Source organism: Pan troglodytes, chromosome 13 (genome assembly GCF_028858775.2).
Source record: "Pan troglodytes isolate AG18354 chromosome 13, NHGRI_mPanTro3-v2.0_pri, whole genome shotgun sequence".
NCBI classification, from domain to species: Eukaryota; Metazoa; Chordata; class Mammalia; order Primates; family Hominidae; genus Pan; species Pan troglodytes.
This window is the reverse complement of record NC_072411.2, coordinates 100,985,001-101,004,495: the sequence shown is the minus strand read 5'-3', so window position 1 is coordinate 101,004,495 and position 19,495 is coordinate 100,985,001.

Genomic DNA, 19,495 nt, shown 5'->3' with positions numbered 1-19,495 from the left:
TCTTCCCTGAACCCTAGATTTTCTCACATTCTCAGAAGTTTGCATCTCTGGTCCGTGAGCCTATTCTTCGAAAAAGCAATTCACCTGGGACCAGGAAAGCTTAAAAACAGGAAACAAAAGCTTGCTTATTCTTCTAGGATAGAGGGTAAGGGGCAAATTGTTTTCAGTATTTTGAGTTACTTACAATAAAGACAACCAAGGCAGCAATTATTTCAGCAGATTATCCTTCTGTAATTACTTTCAAAGACAAGTCAGTTGCAGGTATACTATCTATGTTAAAACTGGATAAGAATATAGGGCAATACAAAACAATAATTCCCAAATGCTCTCAAGCGTTACTAAGCAGACACCAGATACTTAGTGGGTCACTTATTTTTATGGGGTTTGGTTGCATTGCAATAGTATGATTATTTTGCCATTGTTTTATTAACTTGGCAGAATTTTGCAAAATTGTACCACTTAAAAATTTTGCAAAGTGATTTTAGTAAGAACTTTAAATCTGTACCAAATCAACTAGAGTACAAAATGTACTCTGAAGACTTTTAGTAATGAATGGAAATGAAGAGGAAAGCACGTTGTTATTTCTGATGAAATTGTGAGTATATAAAATGCATTCTCTTTCTTACTTTGGATAGGAATGAAAGGCTTAGGGGGCAACATTTAGAAACCATAGTGTAAAAATTTTATTAGATTTGAAAATTCTTCCAAATTTAAGTGTGATATCTTCAAGAAATGAAGATTGCAGAGATTTAATATATTTGATATCCTACTTACCACCCCAGAATGAGGTGAAATCAGTTAAGATCATCATCCTTTACTTCCTGAAAACTAAGTTAGCACGGTCCAGAGACCAGGAGTGTTAATGAGTGCCGTCAGTTGGGATTTAGAGTAAAAGTAAAGTAAACATTCATTCTGGATTCAAGTTGGAAGAGCAATACCATGTTCATGTAGGCTTGTGCTGTGAAGAAAAGGCAGTGTTGGTGAACATAGGCTGTAAAGGTGTTTTAAAAACCTATTTCAGTATACATGCTAGGTTTTGTTTATATTCCAATTTCAGGGATCTCTTAAGAGCAGGCTTCAACTGTATAATGCCTAATACATAAAGCATGTGCTTCTGAATGCCCTTTCTATATTGTTTAAAGGATTATCCACCACCAGCTCTTTTATCTATGACATTGGCATAGACCAAGGGCAGTGGGACCTGCACAGTGACACCAAATTTGTCACATTCACCTGCAGAAGGATGCTTTTAGCAGCCTTTTCCTCTTGATATGAATTAGAAATTTGCCCCTTTTTTTCTTTTCTTTCTTTCCTTTTTTTTCCCCCATCTTGTTTGCACTGATATTTGTTTTGGTTACTTTAATGCAACTAATAGATTTAGAGTCACTTAATTTTTCTCTGTATTGTTGATATTTGTTACTGTTTCACCTGAATTGGAATGAAGTCCTTAAATTTATTTGATAAAAATATAGAGAGGTCTCTGTGTATAGTTTAGCTAACATCCACTTTCACCAAAAGGTATTTTTCACATGCTTGAAGCTATGAAAACTTTTGTAGGACATTTGTGAGAAATGTAAGACAGGAGAACTGCATCAGGGGCTTAAAATTTGTTATCAAGAGAATTTAGAACAGTTTGAAAACAGAGTGTAGTAAATGACTCAAAATGTTCAGTATTCGGTACTCAGGTCTTAATATAGAATCTCCAAAGGGAAGGTCAGTTGGAATTTGAATATCAAGGAAGCCTTCGTGAGGGGGTTTTTATCTCACCATCACAAACTGGGACAAAAATAAAGAAAAACAATAGGAGTAAACATACACAATGGATCCTTCTAAAATTTAGTGTTTCTCTTTTGTTTTATTTTTTCCATTGATTTTTATTCATTAGGACCTAACTGATATTTCTGTCTTTATTGAAAAAATCATGTCGGGGGTTGAATCATATCATAACAAGGTGACCTTTTATTCTTAGGCAAAAGTCTGCAATTTCTTATGTCATTAAAATGGGTCATTCCATTTCTTTTCCTAAAATCTTGTGATATTGTTAGGCTCCTAGTGAGGGACACTGAAATAATGAAGATTTGTGAGTGAATAGTGGCAAAGCAGCGAATTAAATTTCTAAGATTTACTCTCTTTCAGAATGCTAAGTTATCATCTCCACTGAGGTAGGGATGAGACAACATGATGATTATGGAAGTACAGATGGTTAATTTATTCAACAAATATTGTGTACTTTGTACTTTATTTTTGCTGGTTACTTTGATTGGCACAGAGATGACCATGATAGGACTTTTCTTTGAGAAGTTCACTGTCCAGTTCACTTTCCTAAATCATAGCTGAAAAAACTAATGTCCAGATAGGTGATGAGACTTTTTCATGATTATGCCGATGATTAATAACATGTAAGGAACTCTAATACTTCTCCTCCATTTAGGGAGATGGAAGAAGCACATGATTTCCTTCTCTTTTTCATGGACTAACATAAACTAGGAATATACAGTTAGCCACACTACTACCAAATGGCCCCAGTGAATAGAGTTTCTATATTACCCAGCTTGGCAGAAACCAGGAGGATGGTCCACAATTTCCAATCTAATGAATGAATAATATCACATAATAGTATTGCTGCTGTTGTTCTGTCCTCTCAAATTCTATTAATGTTTTATATGTCCTAATGTATTCGTTTCCTTGGGCTGCTATAATAAATCACTACAAACTTAGTGGCTTAGGAGAACACAAATGTATTATCTTACAGCTCTTGGGGTCAGAAGACTAAGATGGGCCTCACTCAACTAAATCAGAGCTCTGTTCCTTTATGGAGGCTTTAGGGAAGAATCCTCTTTTTTTTTTTTCTCCTTTTCCACTTTCCAGAGGATTTGAATTTCCTGGCTTATGACCTCTTCCATCTGAAAGCCAGCAAAGGCCAATCTAATATTTTTCACACAGCATCACTCTGACATTGACTCTTGTTCTCCTCTTCGACATTTGAGCATCTTTGTGATTACATTGGACACCCAAATAATCCAGGACAATCTTTCTATTTTATTTTATTTTTTTATTTCTTGCATTTCTTTTTTAACTTTTATATTAGGTTCAGGGGTACATATGTAGGTTTGTTATATAGATAAACTTGTGTCATGAGGGTTTGTTGTACAGATTATTTTGTCACCCATTATTTGTCACTAGTGTGCAATAGTTATTTTTTCTGATTCTCTCTCTTTTATTACCCTCGACCCTCAAGCAGGCCCCAGTGTCTGTTGTTCCTCTCTTTGTGTCCATGTGTTCTTATCATTTAGCTCACACCTGTAAGTGAGAACATGCAGTATTTGGTTTTCTGTTCCTATGTTAGATGGCTAAGGATTATGACTTCTGCCAAGGACATGACCTTGTTCTTTTTTATGGCTGCGTAGTATTCCATGGTTATATGTACCACATTTTCTTTCTCTAGTCTACCACTGATGGGCATTTAGGTTGATTCCATGTCTTTGCTAATGTGAATAGTGTGGCAATGAACATACATGTGCATGTGTCTTTATGGTAGAATAATTTATATTTCTCTGGGTATATACCCCGTAATGGCATTACTGGGTTGAGTAGTAGTTCGCCTTTAGGTTTTTGAGGAATCACCATGCTGCTTTCTGCAATGGTTGAACTAATTTGTGTTCACATAAACAATGTATACACATTCCATTTTCTCTGCAACCTCACTTGCGTCTGTTATTTTTTGACTTTTTAATAATAGCCATTCTGACTTGTGTGAGATAGTATCTCATTGTGGTTTTGATTTGCATTTCTTCGATTTTTTTTTCACATGATTGTTGGCTGCATGTGGTTTTGCTTTGTATCTCCATCAAAATCTCATCTCAAATTGTAATCCTCACATGTCAGGGGAGGGTCCTAGAGGGAGGTGATTGCATCCTGGGAGCAGAATTCTCCCATGCTGTTCTCGTGATGGTAGGTGAGTTCTCATGAGATCTGGTTGTTGAAAAGTGTGTGGTACTTCTCCCTTCTCTCTCTCTCTCCTGCCCCACCATGACAAGATGTGCTTGCTTTCCCTTCACCTTTCACCATGATTGTTAGTTTCATGAGGCCTCCTAGCCATGCTTCCTGTATAGCCTATGGAATTGTAAGTCAATTAAATGTTTTTCCTTCATAAATTACCCAGTCTTATGTAGTTCTTTATAGCAGTGTGAGAATGAACTAATACAGAAAAATTTGGTATCAGGAGTGGGACACTGCTGTAAAGATATCTGAAAATGTGGAAGCAACTTTGGGACTGGGTAATGGGCAGAGGTTGGAACAGTTTGGAGGGCTCAGAAGACAGGAAGATGTGGGAAAGTTTGGAATTTCCTAGAGACTTGTTGAATGGTTTTGACCAAAATGCTAACAGTGATATGGACAATGAAGGCTGAGGTGGTCTCAGATGGAGATTGGAAACTTATTGGGAATTGGAACAAAGGTCACTCTTGCTGTGCTTTAGCAAACAGTCATGGAATTTTGCCCCATCCTAGGGATCTGTGGAACTTTGAACTTGAGAGGGATGATTTAGAGTATCTGGCATAAGAAACTTCTAAGTAGCAAAATATTCAAGATTTAACCTGGCTTTTTCTGAAAGCGTACAGTCATATGCATTCACAGAGACATGATTTGAAACTGGAACTTATGTTTATAAGGGAAGAAGAGCAAAAAAGTTTCGAAAATTTCCAGCCTGACCATGTGGTAGAAAAGAAAAACCCATTTTCGGGGTTGAAATTTAAGCTGGCTGTAGAAATTTGAATATGTAAAGAGAAGCCAAATGTTAATAGCCAAGACAATGGGGAAAATGTCTCCAGGCCATTTTAGAGATCTTCATGAGAGCCCCTGCCATCACATGCCTGGAGGCATAGGAGGGAAAAATGCTTTCCTGGGCTTGGCTCAGGGACCAGCTTCTCTGTGCAGCCTCAGGACATGGCATTTGGCATCCCAGCCTCTCCAGCTCTAGTTGTGGCTGAAAGGGGCAAAGGTACAGCTTGGTCTGTGGCTTCAGAGGGTGCAAGCCCTAGGGCTTGGTGGCTTCCACATGGCATTGGACCTATGGGCACACAGAAGGCAATAGTTGAGGTTTGGGAACCTCTGCTTAGATTTCAGAGGATGTATGGAAACACCTGGATGTCCAGGCAGAAGTCTTCAGGGGTGAAGCCCTCATGGAGAACCTCACTAGGGCAATGCAGAGGGGAAATGTGAGTTGGATCTCCCACACAGAATCCTCACTGGGGCACTGCCTAGTGAAGCTGTGAATAGAAGGCCACCATCTTCCAGACCCTGGAATGGTAGATCCACCAACAGCTTGCACCATGGACCTGGAAAAACTTCAGGCATTCAACACTAGTCTGTGAAAGCAGATGCAGGGGCTGCACCCTTCTGAGCCACAGGGGTAGAGCTCCGCATGGTCTTGGGAGCCCACCTCTTGCATCAGCATGGCCTGGATGTGAAATACAGAATCAAAGGAGATTATTTTGGAGCTTTAAGATTTCATGATTGCCCTGTTGGGTTTCAGACTTGCATGGGGCCTGTAGCCCCTTTGTTTTGGCCAATTTCTCCCATTTTGAATGGAAGCATTTACCCAGTGCCTATACTCCCATTGTATCTTGGAAGTAACTAACTTGTTTTTGATTTTATGGGCTCATCAGTGGAAGGCACTTACCTTGTCTGAGATGAGACTTTGGACTGTGGACTTTTGAGTTAATGCTGAAATGAGTTAAGACTTTGGGGAACTGTTGGGAAGGTATGATTGTCTTTGAATTGTGAGAAAGACATGAGATTTAGGAGAGGTCAGGAGCAGGAATGATATGGTTTGGCCTTATGTCCCCATCCAAATCTCATCTCGAAATATAATTCCCACACGTCTCAGGAGGGGCCTGGTAGGAGGTGACTGAATCATGGAGGTGGACTTACCCCTTGCTGTTCTTGTGACACTGAGTGGATTCTCACAAGATCTGGTTGTTTGAAATGTGTGGCACTCCCCACTTCTCTCTTGCTCTCTCTCTCCACCATGATAAAATGTGCTTGCTTTTTCTTCACCTTACACCGTGATTGTAAGTTTTCTGAGGCCTCCTAGCCAGGCTTTCTGTATTGCCTACAGAACTATGAGTCAATTAAACCTCTTTTCTTCATAAATTGCACAGTCTTAGGTAGTTCTTTATAGCAGTGTGAGAACAGGCTAATACAGTTCCTTAGAGATGCTAGATATTAGATCTTGGTCAGATGCATAGTTTACAAAATTTTCTTCCATTCTGTAAGTTGTTTACTCTGTTAATAGTTTCTTTTGCTGTGCAGAAGCTCTTTAGTTTAATTAGATCCCATTAGTCAATTTTTTCTTTTATTACAACTGCTTTTGGCATCTCCATCATGAAATCTTTGACTGTGCCTATGTTCTGAATGGTATCGCCTAGGTCATCTTCCAGGATTTTTATAGTTTTGAGTTTTACACTTAAGTCTTTAATCCATCTTGAGTTAATTTTTGTATATGGTGTAAGGAAGGGGTCCGGTTTAAATTTTCTGCATATGGCTAGCCAATTATCCCAGCACCATTTATTAAATAGGGTGTCCTTTCCCTATTGCTTGTTTTTGTCAGATTTGTCAAAGATCAGATGGTTGTAGGTGTGTGGTCTTATTTTGGGGCTCTCTATTCTGTTCCATTGATCTATTTTCTGTTTTTGTACCAGTACCATGCTGTTTTGGTTACTGTAGCTCTGTAGTATAGTTTGAAATCAAGTAATGTGACACCTCTAGCTTTGTTCTTTTTGCTTAGGAATGCCTTGGCTATTCAGGCTCTTTTTTTGTTCCCTATGAATTTTAAATTTTTTTTTTTTTTTTTAGTTCTGTGAAGAATGTCATTGGTAGTTTGATAGGAATTGCCTTAAATCAGTAAGTTGCTTTGGGCAGTATAACAATTTTAATGATATTCATTCTTTGTATCCATGAGCATAGATTGTTTTTCCATTTGTTTGTGTCATCTCTGATTTCTGTGAGCAGTGTCTTGTAATTCTCCTTGCAGAGACCTTTTATCTCCATAGTTAGCTGTATTACTAGGTATTTTAATTTTTTTTGTGTGGCAATTATGAATGAGATTGCATTCTTGATTTGGCTCTTGGCTTGGCTATTGTTGCCAAATAAGAATGCTAGTGATTTCTGCACATTAATTTTGTATCCTAAAACTTTGCTGAAGTTTATCAGCTAAAGGACCTTTTGGGCTGAGACTATGGGGTTTTCTATATGTAGAATCATGTCATCTGCAAACAGGGATAGTTTGACTTCCTCTCTTCCTCTTTGGATGACCTTTATTTCTTTCTCTTGCCTGATTTCTGTGGTCTGGACTTCCAATACTATGTTGAATAGGAGTGGTGAAGAGGGCTTCCTGTCTTGTGCTGGTTTTCAAGAGGAATGCTTCTAGCTTTTTCCCATTCAGTATGATGTTGGCTATGGGTTTGCCATAGATGGTTCTTATTATTTTGAGGTATGTTTGTTTAATACCTAGTTTACTGATAGTTTTTAACTATCACTATTTAACATGAAGAGATGTTGACTTTTAACAAAAGCCTTTTCTGCATCTGTTGAGATAATCATGTGGTTTTTGTCTTTAGTTCCATTTATGTGATAAATCACATTTATTGATTTGTGTATGTTGAACTGACCTTGCCTCCCAGGGATAAAAACTACTTGATCATGGGGAATTAGTTTTTGATGTGCTACTGGACTTTGTTTGCCAGTATTTGTTGAGGATTTTTGCATCAATGTTCATCAAGGATGTTGACCTGAAACTTTTGTTGTTGTTGTTATGTCATTGCCAGGTTTTGGTATCAGGATGATGCTAGCCTTACAGAATGAGTTGAAGTGAATTTTTTGGAATAGTTTCAGTAGGAATCATACCAGCTTTTCTTTGCACGTCTGGTAGTTTCAGTAGGAATCATACCAGCTTTTCTTTGCACATCTGGTAGAATTTAGCTATAAATCCATCTGGTTCTGGGCTTTTTTTAGTTGGTAGGTTATTTATTACTGATTCAATTTCAAAGTTCATTATAGGTCTCTTCAGGGAATCCATTTCTTCCTGGTTCAGTCTTGGGAGGGTGCATGTGTCTAATAATTTATCCATATCTTCTAGGTTTTGTAGTTTGTGTGCCTAGAGTTGTTCATAGTAGTCTCTGATTGTTATTTTTATTTCTGTGGGGTCAGCGGTAACATCCCTTTTGCTGTTTCTAGTTGTATTTATTTGGATCTCCTCTCTTTTCTTCTTTATTAGTCTAGCTAGTGGCCTATCTTATTAATTTTTTTTCAAAAAAAAGGTCTGGATTTATTGATCTTTTGTTTGTGTGTCCATCTTCTTCAGTTCAGCTCTGATTTTTATTGTTTTGTGTTAGTCTGTTTTCACACTACTGTAAAGAACTATTAATACTAGAGACTGGGTAATTTATGAAGATAAAACATTTAATTGATTCACAGTTCTGTATGGCCAGGGAAGCCTCAGTAAATTTTTGAATTTTTTGTGTGCATCCATCTTCTTCAGCTCAGCTCTGATTTTATTTTGTATTAGTCTGTTTTCACACTGCTATAAAGAAATATTAATATCCAAGACTTGGTAATTTATGAAGAAAAAATATTTAATTGATTCACATTTCCGTATGGCTGGGGAAGCCTCAGGAAATTTACAATCATGGCGGACAGTGAGGGGAAAGCAAGGACCTTCTTCACATGGTGGCAGGAGCGTGAGCGAGCAAGGGGGAAACTGCCACACACTTGTAAAGCATCAGGTCTTGTGAGAACTCACTCACTATCATGAGAACAACATCGAGGAAACTGCTCCCATGATCCAATAACCTCCCACCAGGATCCTCTCTTGACATGTGGGGATTACAATTCAAGATGACATTTGGGTGGGGACACAGAGCCAAACCATGTCATTCTTTGGCTGGCTTTGGGATTGGCTAGGTTTTCATTTTCTAATTCTTTAGTTGTGATGTTAGGTTGTTAAATTGAGATCTTTCTCTTTGATGTGGGCATTAGTGCTATAAATTTCCTCTTAGTATTGCCTTAGCTGTGTTCCACACATTCTGGTATGTTGTACCTTTATTTGGTTAGTAATCTTAATTCTATCTGTAATCTTAATTCCTCTGTGCCACGTAAAATGATATATTGGTTTGTTCTATCTTTGATTAACAATCTTAGTTCTACCTGCACTCTTAATTCACCTGTGCCATATAAAATAAATATTTGTAGGTTCTAGAGTTTAGGACATAGTGATAGTTACCTCTGGGTGACCATTATTTCACCAACCACATCTACTGATGCAATTATTCAAATGGACTGAATGATACTTTGAACTCTTTCTTGCTTCAGACATGTAGTCTTCTGACACAGGTCCAAGTAGTGCAGGTGAATTGAAGACTAAATAGCTTCCCACTGATAAATCAAGAGCTACCTTTTTTTTTTTTTTACTTTAGATGCACATTGTATAGACATCTCCTAGATCTTACCACATAGTTTGTCTCTTACATTAGATCAATATTTATCATTCTTGTTATCACTGACATTTTGGGCTGGATAATTATGTGCAGTGGAGGCTATCCTATATATTGTAGGCTGTCTAGCAGAATCCCTGGCCTCTACCTACTACATGCCAGTAGCATCCTCGAACCCCTTCCCAAATGTTACAACACAAAATATCTTTGGACTTTGCCAAATGTCCCCTGGGGGTCCAAATCATCCTTGGCTAGAAGTCACTGCTATGGACTATAAATGTCTTTAGTTCAGGGGCCACAGTTTTATATCACTGGAATCCCTAATCCAGTGCCTTGAACATAGTATGTACCTAGTGAATGTTAGTTGAACAACTGACTGGAAATCTCAAAATTAATCACTATCACTACAGAAATAGTAGGATTTCTTAATTCTATAATAGATATTTAAAATACAATTGGGGACTAAATTCCACAAAATATTGTACAATATACTGTAGTCAGTTTGAGTAGACACTCTAAACTTGAGAAAACTCATTGTCACAATGGGTAGCATTTAGCAAACCCTTACTTCATGCCTGATATGCTATACCATATTTAATCCATATAACTGGGACTTGCCTTAGACCTGGGCAAAAGGAGCCTGAGGTTTGAGACCTGTATTTTAGAGATCCCTGAACATCACAAGTATAAAAACAAAACAAAAACAAAACAGACAATACCTTTGTTATATTCTTTGGCACCTTTGATGTTAGATTTACTGTTAGATTAGATCAAGGACAGGCACTCATCGAGGACACTGCATGGGCCTTTAGCTTTAAACATCTGCTCTCACAACTCTAGAGCAATGTTTTTCCACATATCCTCTCTGTGTCTCTGATTTGAATGATGGTGCTTCCAGTGCTGGGAGGATGTGTTGATTGTGCTGCTATTGACCTCAGAGATGAGCCATGGTTTAGAGTATGGGAAGAATTTAAGTGGTAGAAAGATTCAGATAAGAGAAAAGGCACTGAGTTTGAGTCAATATGTAAAAAATTAATAAAACATTTCCCCACAGAGAGCATGAGTGCAAAGATTTTTGCATAATAAACATTGTTCCCCAGAAGTATTGGCCTTCATCTTTTTCTTTTTGTGTTCTGATTAGTGGTTTCAGCAGTACTCATCAACTGGCACAGATTGTGTAGCCCTTGCATTTGGCAACACTTTTCCGTAAAAACAATGTACATTACTATTAATTTTGTGTGCATATATACATTTATTCTCTAGCTGTAACATAATGAAATATAATATTCTTTTTATTGGCAAGTAGATAGACTAAAAATTAGAATTTTGGAATAGGTTTATTAAAATTATTTAATAATTATTATATTTTTTAAAATAAAAATATTCATTTCTATGAAATAATTGTAATGTATAAGTTTGGTACCTGTTAATATCAATTTTAATTGGTAAGAAAATGTTAGAAGGAAACAACTATTAAAAAGGTGAAAAGTCATTTTTATTTCTTATTTTTATATTTTAATGTATACAGTCTAATAAAATATATTTAAATTTTGTACATACTTTGAATTTAATTATATGTCATTTAAAAAATTCCTTAGATCATTATGGTCAATAGAAAGTAAACTATGTAATTGTTTTGACCTTTTATTTTATTTTTATATGTTCTTTAATTTTTTAAAAATTTTAATAGCTTTAGGGGTACAAGTGGTTTTTGGTTACACAGATGAATTTTATAGTGGCAAAGTCTAGGATTTTAGTGCACCCATCATCTGAGTAGTGTACTTTCTACCCAGCAGATAGTTTTTCATCCCTCATCTTCCCTTCTACTATCCTCCCTTCTGAGTCTCCACTGTCCTTTACACCACTCTGTATGCCTTTGTGTACCACAGCTTAGCAACCATTTGTAAGTGAGAACATGTAATTTTCATTTTTGGTTTCTGAGTTATTTCACTTAGAATAATGGCCTTCAGTTCCATCCAAGTTGCTGCTAAAGATATTATTTCATTCTTTGTTATGGCTGAATAGAATTCCATGGTGTATAGGTATATATATACCACATTTTCTTTATCCACTCATTGGTTGATGGGTACTTAGGTTGATTCCATGTCTTTGTAATTGTGATTTGTGCTGTGATAAACATATGCATACAGATGTCTTTTGATATAATGACTTCTTCCCATTTGCGTTAGATACCCAATAGTGGGACTGCTGAATTGAATAGTAGATCTACTTTCACTTCTTTGAGAAATCTCCATACCATTTTACATAGACGGTGTACTAACTTTCATTCCCACCATCAGTGTGTAAGTGTTTCTTTTTTATCACATCCATACCAACATCTATTGTTTTTTGACTTTTTAATAGTAGACATTCTGGCTGGGGTACAGTGGTGTCTCACTATAGTTTTAATTTGCATTTCCCTGATGATTAATGATGTTGAACATTTTTTCATACGTTTGATGGCCATTTGTATGTCTTCTTTTGAGAAATGTATATTCTTGCCCTTTGCCCCCTTTTTATGGAGATTTTTTGTTTTATTCTTGATGATTTGTTTGAGTCCCTTATAGATTCTGGATATTAGTCTTTTGTCAGAGGCATAATTTACAAATACTTATCCCATTCTGTAAGTTGTCTCTTTACTGTAATGATTATTTCTTTTGCTGTGCAAAGCCTTTTACTTTAGTTAGGTCCCATTTATTTATTTTTGTTTTTGTTGCATTTGCTTTTGCGGTTTTAGTCATAAATTATTTGCCTAAACCAATGTTCAGAAGAGTTTTTCTTTGGTTTTCTTCTAGAGCTTTTATGGCATCAGGTCTTAGATTTAAATCTTTAATCCATCTTCAGTTAATTTTTGTATATAGTGAGAGATAGGGCGCCAGTTTCGTTCTTCTACGTTTGGCTATCCAATTTTCCCAGCACCATTTATTGAATAGGGTGTCCTTTGCCCAAATTATGTTTTTATATGCTTTGTCCAAGATCAGTTGGTTGTATTTGGCTATATTTCTGGGTTCTCTATTCTGTTCCATTGGTCTATCTATCCACTTTTATATTAGTACCACAGTGTTGTGGTTACTACAGTCTTGTAGCATAATTCGAAGTTGGGTAATGTAAAGTTTCCACATTTAATCTTTTTGCTTAGGATTTCTTTGGCTATTCAGGCTCTTTTTTGGATCCATATAAATTGTAGGATTGTTTTTTCTAGTTCAGTGAAAAATGATCTTGGTATTTTGATAGAAATTGCATTTCAGTTACAGGTTGCTCTGGGCAGTATGGTCATTTTCACAATATTGATTCTTTCAATCCATCAGCATGAGACGTATTATATTTTTTCATGTAATCTATGATTTCTTTCAGAAGTGTTTTTATTTCTCCTTGTGGAGATCTTTCACCTCCTTGGTTAAGTATATACCTAGGTATTTTATTTTTTGTACCTATTGTGAAATGATTGGAGTGCTTGATTTCATTCTCAGCTTGATCATTGTTGGTGTAATAGCAGCGCTGCTGGTTTCTGTACATTGATTTTGTAACCTGAGACTTTGCTGAATTCATTTGTAAGATCTAGGAGTCTTTTGGAGAAATGGTTAGGGTTTTCTAGGCATAAGATTATGTCATTGGCCAAATAGAGAAGTTTGACTTCCTATTTCCAATTTGGATGCCCTTTATTTCTTTCTCTTGCCTAATTGCTCTAGCTAGGACCTCCAGTACTATGTTGAACTGAAGTGAAAAAAGTGGGCATCCTTATTTTATTCCAGTTCTTAAGAGAAATGCTTTCAGCTTTTCCCCAATTAGTATGATAATATTGGCTGTGGGTTTGTCACATATAGCTTCTATTTATTTTGAGGTATGTTCCTTCAGTTCCGAGTTTGTTGAAGGTTTTTATGATAAAGGGATTCTGTATTTTCATCAAGTGCTTTTTCTATATTATTGAGATGATCTCATCTGGTTTTTGTTTTTAATTCTGTCTATGTGATTAATCACATTTATTGACTTGTATATATTGAGTCATCCCTGTGTCCCTGGAGTAAAATCCACTTGACCATGATGAATTATTTTTGGATGAATTTTTGGATTCAGTTTGCTAGTAATTTGTTGAGGATTTTTGCATCTATATTCATCAGGGATATTGGTATGTAGTTTTCTTTTTTGGTTCTCTCCTTGCTTTGGTATCAAGGTGATACTGGCTTTGCGAATGAATTAAGGAGGATTCCTTGCTTCTCAATCTTTTGTAATAGTTTCAGTAGAATTGGTACCAATTATTCTTTGAATGTCTGGTAGAATTTGGCTGTGAATCTTTCTGGACTTGGGTGTTTTTGTTGTTGGCAACAGAAAACAAAACTTGTTCAATCTCACTGCTTGTTATTGGTCTGTTCAGGATTTCTATTTCTTCATGATTCAAGCTAGGAGGGTTGTATATTTCCAGGAATTAATCCATTTTCTTTATATTTTCTAGATTGTTTGCATAGATGTATTCATAATAGTCTTAAATGATCTTTTATATTTCTGTGGTATCAGTTGTAATGCCTCTATTTCCATTTCTAATTGAGCTTATTTGAATATTTTCTCTTTTATTCTTGGTTAATCTAGTTAGTGGTCTAGCAATTTTGTTTATCTTTTCAAGAACCGCTTTTGGATTCATTGATCTTTTGTATTTTTTGTTTCAATTTCATTTAGTTCTGCTCTGATCTTTGCTATTTCTATATAATAACCTTCTTTGTATTTATTTTTCTACTGTTGTTGCTTTAAAGTTTGTTTTGTCTGATATAAGAATAGCTACTTTTGCTCTCTTTTGGTTTTCATTTGCATGAAATATCTTTTTCAAACCCCTCACCCTGAGTCTATAAGAATCTTTACATGTTAGGTGTGTCTATGGAAGAAAGCAGATATGTGGTTTGTGATTTTTATCCATACTGCCTATCTGGATATTTTAAGTGGAGCATTTAAATCATTTACATTAAATGTTAATATTGAAATGTAAGGTACTTTTCCAGTTATTGTGTTGGCTGTTACCTAGTGACTTTGTTTTCTTCATTGTGTGAGTGTTTTATAAGCCCTGTGAATTTTGTGCTTTCAGAAGGTTCTATACTGATGTGTACTGGCCTTTTGTTTCAAGATTTAGAATTTCTGTTTAGCATTTCTTGTAGGGCTGGTCTCATCTTGACAAATTCCCTCAGTATTTGCTTGTCTGAGAAAGACTATTTCTCTTTCATTTATGAAACTTAGTTTTGCTGGATACAAAATTCTTGGCTGACAGTTGTTCTCTTTAAGGAGACTAAAGATATGACCCTAATCTCTTCTAGTTGGTAAGGTTTCTGCTGAGAAGGCTGCTATTATTCTGATAGGTTTTCCTTTATAGTCTACCTAATGCTTTTATGGCACTGCGTTAGAATTATTTCCCTCACATTGATTTTAGACAGCCTGATGAATGTATGCCTTGATGATGTCCTTTTTACAATGAATCTCCCAGGAGTTACTTGTGTTTGTTGAATTTGGATGTCCAAATCTCTAGCAAGGCCAGGAAAGTTTTCCTCAAATAGGTTTTCCAAACTTTTTGCTTTTTCCTCTCTTTCATGAACACCTATAACTCTTAGGTTTGGCCATTGTCTTGGGGATTTTGTTAATTTCTTTTAATTATTTTTTTCTTACTTTTGCATGTTTAGGTTAATTAGGTTAATTAATTAGGTTCAAAGACAAGAAACCTTATCTTTGAGCTCTGAAATTCTTTTCTCTACTTGGTCTAGTCTATTGATAGAACTTTCTACTGCATTTTGTAGTTCCCTCGGTATGTCTTTCATTTCTAGAAGTTCTGATTGGTTGTTCTTTAATGTATCTATCTCTTTAGAAAATCTTTCATTTCTATCCTGAATTTTAAAAAAGATTTTATGTTTGTTTCCACCTTTCTCTTATATCTCCTTGAGTAACTTAATAATCAACCTTTTGAATTCTTTATCTTGTATTTCAAAGATTTTTGTCTTAGTGTGGATTCACTACTGCAGACTTAGTATGCTCTTTTGGTGGTGTTATAGAACCCTGCTTTCTCATATTGCTAGAATTATTTTTCCTGGCTCCTTTTTATTTGGGTAGACTATTTCTTTTAATTATCTTTGAATTTATTTTTTATTTGACTGGGTTTTAAAAATTTCTTTCTTTTCCTTTTGAGGATGTGACTTTAATGTTTTTAGTTAATTGTTACCTAGCTTGGGCCCTGGGTTCTTTTAGAGGAGAAGAGTCTATTAATTAGTTGGTTATATAGAATCTGTGTGTGATGGTTTTCTCAGTTGCTGGTTGTAGTAGCAATGTGCTGTGTGTGTGAGCAAAATTCACTGTCTCCTAGGGGCTGGAATGACAGAGGTCTCATGAAGCTTACCTAGTTCCCTTTAAAAAATTTTTCTTCCCAGTATTTTATTCACTGGGTTGAACAGTTCAGGCTTCAGGCCAGCAGGAAGTGACCACAAAACCAGATGCAGCTAAAGCAGGTAGGTAAATACAGTGCCCCAGTGGTAGATAGAGATCCCATCTTTGACAGAGTCAGCTGGGTCAACTGTCAGTGAAATGCACTGCAGTCTTTTCAGGGGGAATGGAGGAAGCCACCACAGCTCTCCTTCCAGACCAGTGGGAAAGTGATCTACTTCCCAGTCATACCCCTAACCCAGTGTTCCAGCTATTCAGATCAGATAGGCACCTCTTTTCATCTGCAGGAATGTTGATCTTCCCTGTAGAGAGGGATTGCAAGGAGGAGAAGGAGTCCTCTTCTCCAAGACCCTTCATGAGCAGGGCTGCCTGACTGTTGGGGTAGAGCTGAAGACTTTCCCACTGAGCCCAGCACTGCACCTGTGCTTCTGCTGAAAGATATTTCACACAAGTAAAAAGTTCATAAACGCAAGGCCTGCAGTCTGGTTTCTTTTGCACCATGGGGTGCGCTCTCTCTTCCCCTAGGAGTAGCAGTTCCTGAGGGCCATACTACTGTGAATCCTGCTGCTCCTCTGGGTCTAGGTGCCCAGTGGGGCTGCCACACTTTAGGTGGGTTCTGGGGAATATCTGCAGGGGACCCAGTGATGTGACTTATCCTCAAGTCTTCCAGTAGCAGGCACCAACATCAGCTCTGATGGGGGTGGCAGGGCAGTGACATAGACTATGTGAGATTTCCTTAGCCTATAAATAGCCTTAGTGTGTTAACTTTCTCAAATGCCAGGTGCAGTAGCGATATACTGGGCACAAAGACAAACTCAAGACCTGGTGAGCCAGGGTGATGCAAGAAATGATGATAGATGAAACTGTGCAAAGGTTTTCTCCTTCCTGAGCACTGTGTTATTGTGCCTGCAGATGTTGTAATGGGCTGTGCCAGTTGGCCTTCCGCTAGGAGTAGGTGGTGTTTGCAAAAGACCACTAACTGAGGTGGTAGAATTTGGGCTTGCCTTATGTTACCCAGGGGAGATACCCTGGTGTCTCAGGCAATGGGTGGGGCCATGGAGCCCCCAAACATCCCTGTCTGTTGTGTTATGCTACTAGGGAGGGTGGAATGGCAAAGCTGGATGGGGGTTGAATCAGGCAACTTTACTCTTTGGATCCCCATGTATGGGCACAAGGAACAGCTTCAATGGGCATCAGAGGGTAATTCCCTGGCCACTGGGTTAATGTTCCAGGGATGAGTGTAGCTGCCTCTGCTGTACAACAGAATCTGCATGGGAAACTGAGGGTAGCAGGCAGCAGTAAGCTCCACTCAGCTCTCATGTGCTTGGCAGGATTGGTCTTACTTACACCCACAGTATTCTGCTAGCAGCAGCCAGCTGTGTACCAGGCAGCCTGTGCTCAGAAATCAGAACTGCCCCAGGCCAGAAGCCTTCCTGATAGAGATAGAAACCACAGCTTTCAGGCCACACCCCTCCTGATCTGCCTGAGATGTGGGAATGTCCAACTCTTGTGCTTGTGGCCTTGCACATTTCCCTCTTCTCAGTTCTGGTCAATGGGGTTCATCCCCACTCAAGTTCGTATCGCAAATCTCAGTTGGGAGCTTCTCTTAGCCTGTGACCACATCTGAGTTAGCTTGCAGACTTCTGCAAGGTCCACTGCGAGGTAGAATCAGGAATGGCTCCCCTCTATCCTTGCTGGAGTCTGGGAGTGCATGCAAAGCACCACCCGATGCCACTCTTTCTCATATATTCCCTAGTGCTCCCTAAATCAGCTCCAGCGCTGGATAGGGTTAAGGCTTTCCCCCATGGCTTGCATTGCCCAGCTACCCTGTGGGAGTGTGTGTTATGGCAGCAGGCAGTCTCTCCCCCTCTCACACTCTGGAGACTCACAGTTTTCTGTCTGGTTCACAGTGTAGGCTTCTGCCTGCTGCTTATTTCAAAGGGTCTGCATTTTTTTCAGTTTTTCTAAGTTCCTGTCTTGCCTCTTGGAAAAAAAGTTCACAGTGTGAATCTCTACACACTATTTTGTCTTTCCAAGTGGAAGAGGCATGCTAACAATGCCTCTAGTCTGCCATCTTGGACTTCAAAAACAAAATCCTCTCCTTCAAAAGAAAAACAAAATCAAACTTTTAAAATGACGATTATTTTGCTGAAAATAAGTCTTATGATATAAATATATAATAATTTGCATTACATAAGTTTTTATATTATTATTCATCCCCAAATTGCTGGCCCATCAACAGAAGGCCTAGTCTTTGACATTTGCCATCTTTTGGTCACATAAAAATCATAGCTTTACATGTATTGTTTTTGATTTTGTCATTATGAAGGTATATTTGTCAAGGTAGGAAGATAGAACATGTTTTATTTAACAGTTTGTTGGCTTAATTTATAATTTTTAAATATTTAGACATATGGTATGTGGACCTCTATTTGTATTCTTGTCCTGGGCAGGCCTATATATGATAACTTTATGAAGTTGGTATTATCATTTTCATCTTTTAGAAAAGGTATCTAAAGCTCAGAGCAATTAAATTGCTTAAGGTAACCCAGTAAATAAGTGGAAAATCTGAATTCTCACCACAGTCTCTTTGCCTCCAAAGCCTCACAAAGCCACAACATCAGTTAATTACTGAAGATTACATCTCCTGCATATGGTCTTTATGAGGAAAACAGAGATGGAGAGAATATTAGAGAGTAGGAATATTTCTCTTGTCAGCTGCCTGTTCTCTCCAGAAATACCAAACTACTTAGATAGATCTTGCATCTCAGAAGTGTGTGTGTGTGTGTGTGTGTGTGTGTGTGTGTGTGTTTATGCACATGTCTATAAAGCATATGTACATTAGAGGTTGAGGGTAGAATGAGAGATTGATACTCTACTAGTTTTATAAATAGCAAAGCAAGGTGGTCTTTCCCAGTATTTTTATTTGAGGACCAAAGTGTATTTATTGTTTCAAATAAAAATGACATTGGCTTACATCGGAGTGAATGTAAGTGTCCCACCTTCTTTTGTGGACTGAGTCAATACCTACCAACAATTAAGGCCATTAAATGTTGTAAGAAATATGCCCCTCTTCTTGCTTATTAAAGAATTTATTCTGTACCACTTTGTCTCTTCACAGGTTAATGCAGTGATTAAGATGATTGATTCTGGAAACAAACTGCTTGGGTTAAAATCTTGGCTCTGTCATTCACTACATATGAGAAATTGGGCAAATTACTTAACCTCTTACTCTCAGTTTTCTCACCTATAAAATGGAAGCAATAATATTTCTCACCTCAAATGGTTATAGAATTAAATTTTTAATGCATATAAAACCAGAATAATGCCTAATAAGTATTATGTATTTATTTATAGTTACTACTTCCTAATAAATATTGATATGAGGCATTTTAATAGTCAATTATTGAGATTTCAAATAGTCTATTATCATTTACTAAAGAACATTTTAAGAGAATTATAAAAGTGAAATAAATTATTTAAAAATGATTTATTCAGGTCAATCATAGTTACCTAAACATGTTTAAATAATTTTACTTCTATATGTAAGAACCAATTAAATTTATTGACATTTTTAATGAGTATCCTTTTGTAAT